The sequence below is a fragment of the Dendropsophus ebraccatus genome, chromosome 4 (assembly GCF_027789765.1).
Source record: "Dendropsophus ebraccatus isolate aDenEbr1 chromosome 4, aDenEbr1.pat, whole genome shotgun sequence".
Lineage (NCBI taxonomy): Eukaryota > Metazoa > Chordata > Amphibia > Anura > Hylidae > Dendropsophus > Dendropsophus ebraccatus.
In genome coordinates, this window is record NC_091457.1 from 10,295,325 (window position 1) to 10,310,334 (window position 15,010).

The window sequence follows — 15,010 nt, forward strand, 5'->3', positions numbered from 1 at the left end:
AATCATTCACCATAATACACGGAACGGTTGTCGTAGAACGTCGAACAAATGATGTGTGAATGCACCCAAAGATTTTATGGTCGGTTGAAAAGATGCGATCAACGACATATCAACGAATTTTCGTTAGTCGGTTGATCGTTGCCTGCATACTTAAATACAAACAATATAGCAATTTTTAGTCGATTTGATGTTTTTTTTTTCTTGAGCCAAAATACGGATAACTACAGCTGTAAACGATTATCATGATCATTATTTACAGCTGTAAATATTCAAATACATCTGTATTTTTGCCTCAAAAAAACATTGTGTGAATATACTCTCAAACTCAACACTAACAGCAGTATACGGGCTATAATAAAGGTCCGCTCAGCTGCCCTGTCCTCTACCTTAGTGCAATCTATCAGCAGGTTAGTATGGTCTAACCCTCTGATAAATTCCTTTTTATGTCTATGTTCACACTATGTAAAAACAACGGCCATTGTTATGAAATACAGCCGTTGTTTTTACATAGTGTGAACATAGGCTAAAAATAAAAAAAAATAACATTGATAGTTGAGGTAAAATGTTAAAATTTTCTTAGTGCTGATGCTTAAAGGGGGTTGTCCAAGATTTTCAATAAACTACCACTGCATTGCTATCTGTGGATGCTGTATATTCTACATACACTTCTATTTTTTATTTAGAGCCCTTATGGTGTTCTCAGGCTCAGTCACATGACCACTCTGCCTGTGTTTTCTTTACTTCCTGTGATGTCACGTTCCCTTTCTGTTTCCTGTTCCTGCCAGTGAGGGAACAGTGAGTCATCAGGTGGGCGTGGTTATGCATCCACGTTTCTTTAGCCACACCCCTAACATCTAACTAACATCTGAGCCCAGTAAAAACTGCAGGAGTAAGGGCAGCATGACATGGAGGAGACTAGGAGCTGATAGCTATATTGGGGGGGGGCACAGAGGTTAGCCATGGGGTCCTGGGATAACAGCTGCATGTATGTTGCCCAGTGTCTGCACGGATTTTATCACATTCTCCATGACATTGTGAACCCCATTGGGGATAGTGACCAACATGTGAAACTACAATCTCTGTACAGCGCTGCAGAATAGGTTGGAGCTATATAAATAAAGGGAACTATGGGGGTGATTTATCAAACCTTATGAAAAGGGACAGGGAAACAGTCGCCCATAGCGACCACTCAGATTCTATAAGTAATTGTCCGACACTGAGCCACCATGCTGCTCAAAGACACTTGTAGTAATACAGACATTTCCTGCCTGTGGGTATAGTGGGTGGAGCTAGATTCAGTGGCGGGGGTGGAGCTATAGGCTTGCAGAGCTGTGATGTCACTGCTGACCCCTGTGACCTGGAAGTTCTTTATGTAAACAAATACAAATCCAAAAAGCAGCAACAGAGGAGGATGCTCGGGGACACAGAGGCGAGAAATGGTTAGAGAAAACCACTAAGGGAAAGGGACAGATTACAAATTATTCACATTTCCAATAAGAAAAAAAATGTTGGACAACCACTTTAAGTTGTTACGATCATTCAATGGTTCCCTGGAAGTAGTTTATTCAATGTTATAATAATGGTGCGCATAGATGGGAAACCCCTTCCTTTTTGCAAAATTAACAAGAAATTAAAATATGCAAACGTAATATGTTTGTGTTACTTTCAGTAACTTATAACAGGTCGTCAGACATAGTAAAAGTTAATGATTACGCTGGGTCTCACTACTGAGGCCCCCTGTGATCCTGAGATACAGCTGGCAGGGACTCCTTTGCTCCTCATTTGGCGTGAGACCCAGCGCAATGAGTAGCATATGACATGTTTGAGAACTGCGTTACTAGAAATTACAGTAATGTTGTAAATTGAACTAGTATCCTCGGATCGAGTTTCTTTATTTTTCACCTGTTTTGCATCTTTTTACATTTTTATAATTTTTGTTACATATTTGGCACATTTGGTTATTTCTTACCCACAGGACACGTGATCTGAAGTATCGGTGGCTTTGGGGGGAGCGGACATATAAGTGTCACTGTAATTAAAAATTTTTTGCAGAAATCAATAGTACAGGCGATTTTAAGAAACTTTGTAATTTCGTTTATTAGCCGAGAAATGCATTTTTATCATGAAAAGCAGTTTGAAGCTCTTCCCCCTGTCTTCATTGTTCTCTATGGAAAGGGGAGGGGTGGAGGGAGATGAGGCACCAAAACAGGACAACAAAGAGTTACTTTACAGCTACATCACCAGACTCACTCCTCTGACATCAGCACTGACCTCTGAATACTGGCTTTCACACAGGTCCTGTTGTTTAATTCTTTGTTCTCTGGTCTCTGCTGCCGACTAATCTCCCTCCTCCCCCCTCCCCTCTCCATAGCACAGACAGGATCCGACTGATGTAAAGCAGTCGAGATTTCCTGATAATGAGCATTGAATGAGAGAGAGGAGGGAGAGAGAGGGACCTGGGGAAAGTATTTTTGAATGCAGATAATGGCATATTTGCCAAAAAAAAAAAACAATTACAAAGTTTCTTAAAATCGCCTGGACTATTGATTTCTGCCATAAAAAATTTAACGACAATGACATTTTAAGTTTCCTGTATAAACATCTAAAATAATAATAATCCTGACACTATAATACCTTTAACAGGCTTTAAAATTCAACAATGCTAAATAACCAAGAGAATGAGCTGCATCTTACAGTCTGTGATAGGAGGCAGACTTAAAGGGGTATTGCAATGATTTTTTTTATAAACATTGCTGCTCGGGTTGTTGTCAAGACTCCCCTGCTGATGTACCTCTGCTACAGTAGAATGTCGGGCGCAGTTTGAGAAGGACCAGTGTCATCTCCAGTCTTCGAATGTGAGGTTTGCAAGGACAGCTGTCATCTGCAGAGGCCTCAGGCCAGGACCAGTACTGATCTGCACCCTGTGATAGGACACTGCAGTTCAAGTACACTTTTATGCAAGACCCTTTAAGAAGTTTGCACGAGATGACCCCCAACATAGCTCTGGCCTCCACTAGATACTGTAATATGTACAATGTAATGTATAATGCTCAGCCACAACCTCGAAGAGGCAGGAACTAAGGCTATCTGCCTGCTAGGGGGTGGGGGTGGACTACCTACCGTCAGGGCCGTATTTACCACTAGGCACCCGTGGTCTGGTGCCTAGGGCAGCTCCTTGCAGGGGGCAGCACCAGGGAGCAGGGGAGAAAAAGATAGCTTTTTTTGTTGGGAGGTCTCCCACCTCCCATTGAGACTTGCCAGTAGATCTGGTGTCTTTTCAAGGGGGGTTATGGTGGTATTGGTCAGGTCTGGTGGTGTTACCAAGTCACAGTATGGTGGTATTGGTCAGGTCTGGTATGGCAGTGTTTCCCAGTCACAGTATGGTGGTATTGGTCAGGTCTGGTGTGGCAGTGTTATCCAGTCACAGTATGGCGGTATTGGTCAGGTCTGGTATAGCGGTGTTATCCAGTCACAGTATGGCGGTATTGGTCAGGTCTGGTATAGCGGTGTTCTATAGTCACAGTATGGTGGTATTGGTCAGGTCTGGTATAGCGGTGTTATCCAGTCTTAGTATGGCGGTATTGGTCAGGTCTGGTATAGCGGTGTTCTATAGTCACAGTATGGTGGTATTGGTCAGGTCTGGTGTGGTGGTGTTATCCAGTCACAGTATGGTGGTATTGGTCCAGTCTGGTATGGCAGGATTATCCAGTCACAGTATGGTGGTATTAGTCCGGTCTGGTGTGGCGGTGTTATCCAGTCACAGTATAGCAGTATTGGTAAGGTCTTGTATGGTAGTGTTAAATGTGCCGCCTGGGTAGAATTGGTAAGTGAAGATGGGGTAACTGCAGGTTTAGTGCCTAGGGCAGCATCTGTTAATATTGCCCTGCCTACCGTGGCACTTATCCACTGAAAGGCAAGCACAGATCTGCCTACTAGGAGCATCTATCAATATCCTGGTGGACACCTACTGTATGTTCAGTACAGTGGGGGCAAATACTTACTGTGGAGCATCTACCTACCTACTGGGACACTTATCTACAATCTGGGGATAACTTCCAACTTAGGGGAACCTATCTACCAAGGTGAGTGAAGAAGTCTGGAGACTAATGTCTCTGTCTGACAGACTGTAGATATGAGTCAGGCATTCTGGGTCATGGTCATCCGGGCCCGATGGAAAAGGAAAGAAAGTGAACATTCTCTTTAGTAACAGCATAGTGGTATAATTTAGTTGTTGTGTAGTGGTAATGGCAGTGCACATGGTATGACTTGAGTCTGTGCCCCTTGTACACTGGTAGTATTGATAATATTGGCCTCGGTATACTGGGTTTGGTTAGTAACAGTATAGCGGTAATATGTGAGGTAATAATATCTGTCCCTTGTATACTGGCGTCATTTGATGAATGTAGGAATATTTCTTAGAGGCATATGATATATATATATATATATATATGTGTGTGTTTTCGGGGGGGAACATTTGTAATTTCTGCTCAGGGCATCAAAATACCTTGTTGCGGCCCTGCTTACCTACGTTACATTATTTGGCCTCCAGCTCTCCAAGCAGTACTAGGAGTCCCAGTTTTAGAACAATTAAAGTTCACTTACTGCTAAAACTTGTTTTTTTTTCCTCTTTTCTGTGTAAGTGCTAGAACAGTGCTACCTTTCTCCACCCATTATTTGTGTGAACGACTCACAAGAAATGCCCGTAAGGGGAGCTGTGCTTTCTCTTACGTACGCAGGCAGATCGCTGACATGGCGTGTCTTGATCACGTCATGGATCACATTTTCAGGGTGTGTTCACATGTTCAGGTTTTTAATTGCAAGAGAGATGAAAAATATAGAATTTCATGGCTTAAAAACATCACTTATAACTCAACATCAAACATATATATATATATATATATATATATATACACACACACACACATATATACGCATATACATATAAACATATACGTTTTACCCTCAAACACAAAACAATGAGACAAAACAAAAAAGGAGACGTCCTTAGAGCCAAAAAATCTGTCGGCTTTCTGCCTGAAGCCCCTATTACACTGGGCGACAAGAGGGAGCCGAAATTCAGTCACCGACTCCAAAGTCTAGCCATCTTAGGCAGGATTCACACTGAGTTTTTGCAATCTGGTTTTTTTATCCGTTTTTTTCAAAAAACGGATGAAAAAAAACATGCATTTGTGTGCATCCGTTTTGATCCGTTTTTCCATTGACCTCCATTGTAAAAAAACGGATCCGTTTTTTTTTACGGACACAAAAACGTAGCTGACACTACTTTTGTGTCCGCTAAAAAAAACGGATCCGTTTTGATCCGTTTTTTTTTTTTTTACAATGGAAGTCAATGGAAAAACGGATCAAAACGGATGAACAGAAATGCATTGGTTTTTTTCATCCGTTTTTTTGCAGAAAACGGATGAAAAAAACAGATTGCAAAAACGCAGTGTGAACCCAGCCTTAAAGTGATCATCGTGCTGAAATGGCTTTATTAAATGTTGGTGGTGATATAGGGGTGGTCCTCTGTGGCTGTCAGGACTCCACTATTGATATAGAGCGCCTTCGACCCCCGATACTTACCTGCTCCTGTCGGTCCCATTACCAGAGTCAGTTCTGCCACAGAGAAATCGCCGCCGGTGGTCTGCGCGCTCAAAATGAGAAGAGATTAGTCCAGTGATTACCCATGAACGTCAGACACATCTCTTTTCATTTACATATTGAGCGCGCAGACCATCCGGGGGTGATTTCTCCATGGCAGGACTGGCTTCGGTAACGGGACTGACAGAGCGGGTAAGTATCGGGCACTTTACCGCGGGGTCAGGCGGGCTCTGACCCTGGTGCCAAGGTGGCAGGTTCCCTTTAATCACTGGATATGTTTTCTTTACCTTCCTATTTAGAAGCTTGGGTTATGTGGGTTAGTAGTTTTTTTTTGTATTCTTTAAAAGGAAATTATCAGCATACGTCCCTATAGCGCCCGGGGCACTGAGGATGGAGGTACGTTTCTTACCTTCATCCTTGGCGACGTTTCTGTGAGTTAGCAGTTTAATCATTATGCTAATTAAACATTTTGGTGCACTGGGGCAGGACTACCACCCCCAGTGCATCAATCTGCCCCTGGTCGGCCCACCTCCTAATAAATTACAGCAGAGTGGGCGGCTGGGGGCGGATCAGTTCACTGGGGGTGGAAGTTTTGCCCTCAGTGCACCAAACAGTTAGCATACGTCTTAAACTGCTAGTATCATAGAAACGTACGTAGTGCAGAGAATGAAGGTAAGAAACACACCTTAAGCCACAGCGCTCTCTGCGCTATAAGGACATATGAGCAGGTTAGATTCTTCTAACCTCCGAAGAGGTTTCCCTTTAAGTTACATACCACTTTTGTATTGTGTACTAAGATTAAATTTTTACTGCTGTGCACCATGGACCGCTGAATCGGGTGCCCAGCCGGATTCACTAAGAAGCGTACGCCTCTTAGTGAATCCTGCCGTGAAAAAGGGGGCAGGGCTTATTATAAGAGAAGTGTACTTGTACACCGGTCTTCATAAATCCCTCCCTAAATATATGAATAGGATTACCAAGAATCCAGTGCTTCCTGGTCGAATACTTATTTAATCCCCATTTTTGCTGCATTGTACTGTGAAATGGTCCTAAAGAACGAGCAACAATTTTGCATTCTGAATTCTCTACACAGGTGTAATGGGTAAACTTAGCAGTTTTCACACCCTATTTTATATCATACACATGTTGCTTGTTCCAGTAAAAAGAGATCTTTTCTTGACTGCAGATTATGCTAAGTGGGCGGGGCTCCACTGCAACAGGGGGTGGGGCCTAGACCTTTAGGCCAGCCTGTTCCAATAGTTGGCAAGGGGCGGGGCCTATGTGTCTATGACGTCACAGAGGGGGTGGGGCCAACAGTGACGTTGTGGGGGGGCTAAGTGGCGCTGTTGCAGTGAAGCCCCGCCCACTTAGCACAACCTGCAGTTGATAAAAGATCACTTTTTACTTGAGCAAGCACCATGATGTATGATATAAAATAAGTTTTATAATAAAATAATTTATAGTAAAATAATAAATTTACACCTGTGCAGAGAAGTCAGAATGCAAAAAGGGGGTGACAGTGTCACTTTAAGTGAACAATATGGCTTCTTACACTGAATCAGGAGCAATAACTCCCAAATCTTGCTCCAGCACTGAGATATAAGCTTTAGAAGTTTATGCAAATTAGGAGTTAAAGTCCATAGAGGGTTTCCTTGGCTGCAAAAGCCCAGCAGACCCCTTCTCTCCCAACTCCCCTGTGCCTGAATGTAAACGCCCACTATTCGAACAATGCTGGGCTTCTGATTTCATTCAGCAAGCTTCCCATGTGTTAGGGGTATTATTTCTCCTTGAGGAAACCACCAGCTGGTAAAGGGAGTCTTATAGGCCAGGCAGTGGTGTAGCTACCATGGAGGCAGACCACACAACTGCTATGGGGCCCATGCGGCAAGCGGGCCTGTGGCCTGCCTCCATGTAGCTATGGTAACTATAATGCCTCCCTTCCCTCCACCACGGCGCCGCTCTCCATGGCAGTCACAAACCACCCCTCTCTCATGAAACAAGAGCAGAAGTAACCCCCTGGCTGGAACGCAACCCCTCTTCCAGTGGGACGGTACTTAAAGACCACCAGAAAGAGTTGCTCTTAGTGCCATCCCGGGGAGGAGGGGTGGTCTGTGAGCGCCATTTGGGGGGCAGTCCATTGAAGGGGGGTGCTGCGCAGAGTATTGCTCCGGGGGGTGGTGTGGGGGTGGGCCATCTCTCACTACACTAACCTCTAGACACTAGGATTCATGGGGCCCTTATTGTTTTTCGCTATGGGGCCCCATGAATCCTAGTTACACCCCTGAGGCCAGGCAATGCTTCCTGGGAAAAATTTATGCAAGTTAACTCTCCTCCTAAAGGGAAGAAATCCATCTCCCTTATTGGAGGTAGCTTCTCTGTAAGTCAATGTACAACCTGTCTAGAAATATGATTATAAATTAGGACATAAATCATATTCACCGACTCAAGAACTGATTAGTTTGGTGCAGATGTTTATTTCAATGAAGGATCAAAGGACTGGGCTTCTTGATATCCAATATGTACAAAGCTTAACATTATAGCTCTTCATTGGGTTCAGATGACTTTTATATAATATATATGGCCGGCTGTAGATCAGACTACACAAGAGTTATTTGTAGTCTGTAACCATGGAGACACACAGTCCTGTGCAGGAGCTGTAAACACAAAACAGAAAGATATCTTTAAATCCAGATTTTCTTAAATTGTTTATAAAGTTTGGAGAGTATACGTGTATGAAGCTGTATGGCGAATCTTTTGTCTTGTAATTATCTTTCTGTGACGAAAGCGTAAAATGTTCCTGTTACCATTGTGAGTAATGAGCTGGGACAGCACGAGTGTTAAATGTGGCTGTAAAATGACACTTAGACATACCTGACAGGATAGGATGAGGAAGTTTCACACAAACATACCAAGTGCAAGTAGTCGGAGTGAAGAACGGTCCGATCTCAATGGATGATATGTATACGATCCATGACAAGACATATTGGACATCCTTACTACACAGTTGATCAGTCACTCAATGAGGGTCTGCATAGGAAGATGCTCTGGATCCGTCTGCTTCTCCTTCTTTCCTTGCTGCTTGTAGAGGTAAGTCCCTGAGGGTCAGTAAGCTCCTCACTGCATAATGAAATAGTGATGGGTAGAATATAGGTCTATGGCCATGATGTGTCCAACTTTTGGACCTCGCCCCCCAACTGTACCCACCGGCATTGTTAGGGACAGTTTTCTATGTGTGGTGAGGCTATGTTCACACAATGTCTTTTTGCACCTGGTTTATGTTTTGGGGACCAAAAAAAACCAACCATGAAACATCCACCAAAAGACGTTGTGTGAACATAGCATGATACTGTACAGTTTTAAAGAATAGTCATATAGTTCCCAAACAATACTTACTCAAGTAACAAAAATTCTAACCATACATATTACCGCCTTTATGTATTACATATAACCGCCTATGCATATCACATATTATTTCCTTTACATATTACATATTACCGCCTTTACATATTACATATTACCACCTTTACAAAAAACATATTACCGCCTTTACATATTACCGCCTATACATATTACATATTACCACCTATACATATTACCGCATATACAGTACATATTACATATTACTGCCTGTACATATTACCGCTCATAAATATTACATATTACCGCCTATACATATTACATATTACCAACTTTACATATTAATTACATATTACCACCTATAAATATTACATATTACCACCTATACATATTACATATTACTGCCTATACATATTACCCCTCATAAATATTACATATTACCACCTATACATATTACATATTACCACCTATACATATTACATATTACCACCTATACATATTACATATTACTGCTTATACATATTACATATTACCACCTATACATATTACATATTACTGCCAATACATATTACATATTACCACCTATACATATTACATATTACCACCTATACATATTACATATTACCACCTATACATATTACATATTACTGCTTATACATATTACATATTACCACCTATACATATTACATATTACTGCCAATACATATTACATATTACCACCTATACATATTACATATTACTGCTTATACATATTACATATTACCACCTATACATATTACATATTACCGCCTATACATATTACATATTACCACCTATACATATTACATATTACTGCCTATACATATTACATATTACTGCCTATACATATTACATATTATAGCCTATACATATTACATATTACTGCTTATACATATTACATATTACCACTTATACATATTACATATTACTGCTGATACGATACATATTACATATTACCACCTATACATATTACATATTACCACCTATACATATTACATATTACCACCTTTACATATTACATATTACTGCCTATACATATTACATATTACCACCTATACATATTACATATTACCACCTATACATATTACATATTACCGCCTATACATATTACCGCCTATACATATTACTGCCTATACATATTACATATTACTGCCTGTACATATTACTGCCTTTACATATTAGATATTACCAGCTATACATATTACATATTTCTGCCTATACATATTACATATTACCGCCTATACATATTACATATTACTGCCTGTACATATTACATATTATCGCCTATACATATTACCGCCTTTACATATTAACGCCTATACATATCACATATTATTGTCTTTACATATTACCGCCTATACATATTACCGCCTATACATATTACATATTACCGCCTATACATATTACTGCCTATACATATTACATATTACTGCCTATACATATTACATATTACCGCCTATACATATTACCGCCTATACATATTACATATTACCGCCTATACATATTACTGCCTATACATATTACATATTACTGCCTATACATATTACATATTATCGCCTATACATATTACCGCCTTTACATATTAACGCCTATACATATCACATATTATTGTCTTTACATATTACCGCCTATACATATTACCGCCTATACATATTACATATTACTGCCTATACATATTACCGCATATACAGTACATATTACATATTACTGCCTATACATATTACATATTACCGCCTATACATATTACCGCCTATACATATTACATCTTACCGCCTATACATATTACTGCCTATACATATTACATATTACTGCCTATACATATTACCGCCTATACATATTACATATTACCGCCTATACATATTACATATTACCACCTGTACATATTACATATTACCGCCTATACATATTACCGCCTATACATATTACATATTACCGCCTATACATATTACATATTACCGCCTATACATATTACATATTACCGCCTGTACAGATTACTGCCTATACGTATTACCGCCTATACATATTACCGCCTATACATATTACATTTTACCGCCTATACATATCACATATTACTATTACTAACTATTGTTAGTGATGAATTCATGTAATAGTAGACACAGCACTATGCAGCAGACTAAGTGAATACAGTCCAGTAATTACAGGTGTTGTCTTCTTGGAGTCATCACTTTCTCTATTTCTAGCCATGACGTCATGGAGCCATGATGTGTCTTTGCCAGACATAGCTCTTTTATAGCCTTTATAGCATTTTATAAGCACTCTCCCCACCTCTATGTATACTACACCAAATATAATGCCCCAAATAGTAATAATGCCCTTTTGGTGCCTCACACAGTAATAAGGCCCACGTTGTGCCCCCACATGGTAGTTAGGCTCCTTTAGTGCTCCCCCCAATTATAGTTAGTCCCCAAATGAATATTGCCCCCCACCCCACCCCATTGTGCCAATGGGAAGGAAAATAACTGAAAGTCACCTTTCTCTGTCCTGCTGTAGGTGGCTGCTCCTAAACACTGCTATCATGGCAGCTCCCAACCCTTTGTAGGCCTACAGATGTCTGCAGCGTACAAGAGTAAGACTCTCTGCTCTTTTATAGTTTCCAACTATATTAATTTAAAGGAGAGCTTGTGACAACAACCGCAAGGCCTCCTTCCTCCTGGGGCCAGATCATCATGCGTTGTCACGGAACGTCCCATAAGATGCTTACACGTCTGCCTGGAGCCAGGAGAAGGTGATGGTGCATTAGTGTAAACAATAAACTAAAGCATGAAATAGCAGCTTCACAGACTGAGGCACCAACATAGGGTTAATAACTCCCTTCTATGCCTCCCAGAACAATCTAGAAAGTCCAGAAAGATAAAGACAGAGGCATAACAGTTAGTAAACAAGCAAGCAAACCAAATTTACCGGTCAATTTAAGACAGAAAAAAAACACATTGTGGGAGGGGCTAGATGCCCTTTAATGTGGCCCCCCCTCCTGCACGGGCCCCATAGCAACTGCCTACCCTGCCTCTATGGTAGGGTAGGCAGCATTTTGAGAGTTAAATTAGGGTTGTTACAGGCAGGTAAAAAGGAAAGACGGGGCCTTCTCTTTTTAAATCCATTCCTGAGCATGGAAACAAACCGCTGATTGTGGTATATGTACATCTATTAGGCCCTGCCTGGCTGTTCTCCCCATGCAAAATCATACTAAGAGACAGATACTAGATGTCTCTCATTTCACCGATTTCCTATTCTACCCCACTTCTGGTTCAATTCCATAAACCAATAATGCTGCTCTAACAGACATGTAGGTCATGGAATCGTGCAGTTTCCATTCTTACCACTAGGCCTAAAAATAAGCTAAAGCTTCCTGTTCTGTCCGTGAGGATAAGGAAGAGACTGCTGAAGAGTGATCTGTGCACAATTAAAGTAAAAGGTGACACCAGAGAAGACAATCGATAAAGCTCCCAGCTCAGCCTTCCCCTCCTTGTGGAATAACCTCTGCAAAGTTCACACCTAGTAACTTTTTCCATTCATGGCAAAGGGACATCTATTGTGGTCTTTGTCTATGGGGCTTGCCGTGAAGCATATCTCTAAATGCAAGATGGCCGCCCTTATAATATTATACAGAGGAGTATATAAATAATACATTGCAAGCAGAAAATAGAAATAGATTGGAAAAAAACAAGTTTCAGCATCTGGTTCTAATCGGTTTTAAAAAATGTATGCAAAACATTATATATATAAAGGTTTATTTCGTTTTTTACTGATATTTGATAAACTATTATATGTCGGTTAGGGAAGTACAGAGGTATACAGTCGAAATTCCCATTGTCAGGACGCCCAGACACGCCACAGCTCCTGCGGACGTTTCGGAGGGTAACACATTTTAGGCCCATTACACATATATAATTTGCACAATTATGGACAGTATATTGGCCAAAGCACACAAGCGTGGAGGCCGCGGTCAGTGAATTTGCCTGGAAGCTGGACCATAAAAAAAAGAAGCTGCCATTATACAATCCAGAAGGTGCTCCAGGCTCCAGAGACTTTACACCCCTTCACGGCCTGTAATTGTTGGTGGCTGTAAGTCATCCATGGACCATCAACAATCGTGGACCGTGCACCATGGAGCCAAACACAGATGTCTGTCAGGGTCTTACACATGGGTGGTACCTGGAGAGAATATGAAATATGAAAATATCAGAGTTTCTACAAAACAATTACAGACATTTACAGGTGACTGTACCTGAATGATTGCATTCCTAGGAGTCTCTGGAGCACGCATTGTGTTTCACTTGTTCAATTAGGCAGAAAATCAATGTGTGCATAAGCAGGGGCGTAACTAGAGATCCATAGGCCCCAGGGCACATTATTTCCCCCATAGTTATGGTAAATAGATATCTGAAAATATGCATTCCCCTCTACAAAATTAGATTACCACCATACAGTGTTTTGCACGCTGATACTCCTTTGTGTGTCAACACAATTGTTAAGCACCACTTTTGCATCCCCATAAAGTAGTTAGGCCCCCTTTGTTTCCCAATACAGTTGTTAAATACCTCTATTGCACCCCCATTTACTAGTTAGGAATCCTTTGTGCCCCTACACAGTTATTAAGCACTACTTTTGCACCCCCATGCAGTAGTTAGGCACCCTTTGTGTCCCAGCACAGTTACGCCCCTCTTTGGCACCTCTATGCAGTAGTTAGGCTGAAATGTAATGTTCTCAGATGTCAATGTTGTCACATTCTCAAATGTGATGTCGTCACAAGATCCCTTGTGACATTGTTCATATGTAGTGGAGCTGGGTTTATAAGTAATGAAGTTGAAGGGGTTGTCAGATCTGAGTTTGCCATTTGTCTCATCGCATCATGAAATCATGGATCAGTTTCTCAGAAGTAAATGAATGCTGCAAGGCTAACTACAGTCTCACAGGGCTGTACATCCTTTGTCTTATATATTGTTTACTGTGATTTTCAGAATTTGATATGATGATGGTGACTATGCTGCTCTTTTAGTTCCATACTTTGTTGCATGGCTGGGTTCACACTGCGTTTATGCAATCCGTTTTTTTCAAAAAACGGATAAAAAAAGGATGAAAAAAACGGATGCATTTGTGTGCATCCGTTTTGATCCGTTTTTCCACTGACTTCCATTGTAAAAATAAAAACGGATCAGTTTTTTTTAACGCACACAAAAGTAGTGTCAGCTATGTTTTTGTGTCCGTCAAAAAAAAACACACAAATGCATCCGTTTTTTTCATCAGTTTTTTGCAAAAAACAGATTGCAAAAACGGATTGCAAAAACGCAATGTGAACCCAGCCTAACAGTAGAACTTTTATATAATCATATCTGATATGTGAGTTACCTGACCCTCTTTCGCTGACTGTCACATGTTCTTTTTATTGCAGGTGGTGTCCTCATGTGATGGTAAGCAGTGGTTTGCTATTATACTTTATACTGCTTGTTTATGTGATAGTGTGCTCTGGCGTCGACTAGGGTGATTTCAGTTTTACTAAAGGTTGTTGCTTCCTTGTTATTGCAAATGCCGCTTTCATGTCATGTGTCTCCAATGCGCAATTACCATTACAACCCCCTTAATGTCCTATGTCCACCCTCAAAACCTTAAATAATAAAAACAGACGACTTCCGATTTCCAAAGACCAAGACTACCTACTCCTCACACTACCCACAGTATAGCGCTAACAAAATTAAACCTTCCCATCTTTGGAGATGATGAATCGCCATCTTTTTGGTTTGTTTTAAAGGTCCCCAATAGGTGGCGCTGCAGCAGTAACCTTTATTTGCTAAAATTGGGACTTTTGCAGATGCAGCTGCTCTTCCCCAACTGCGTGGCCTCCTTGAACACCTGACCTCACCCAGTGTGACTTCTGTTTATTGGGTGTAATAAAGGACCAGGTGTACCCTAACAGCCCGAGATCAGTGTCAGATCTATAGGACGCCATTTTTCTACATGTTGTAGTGATTAAAGCTGGGTTCAGCAATGGAAAACATGGTTTTGTGAATTAAGAGCG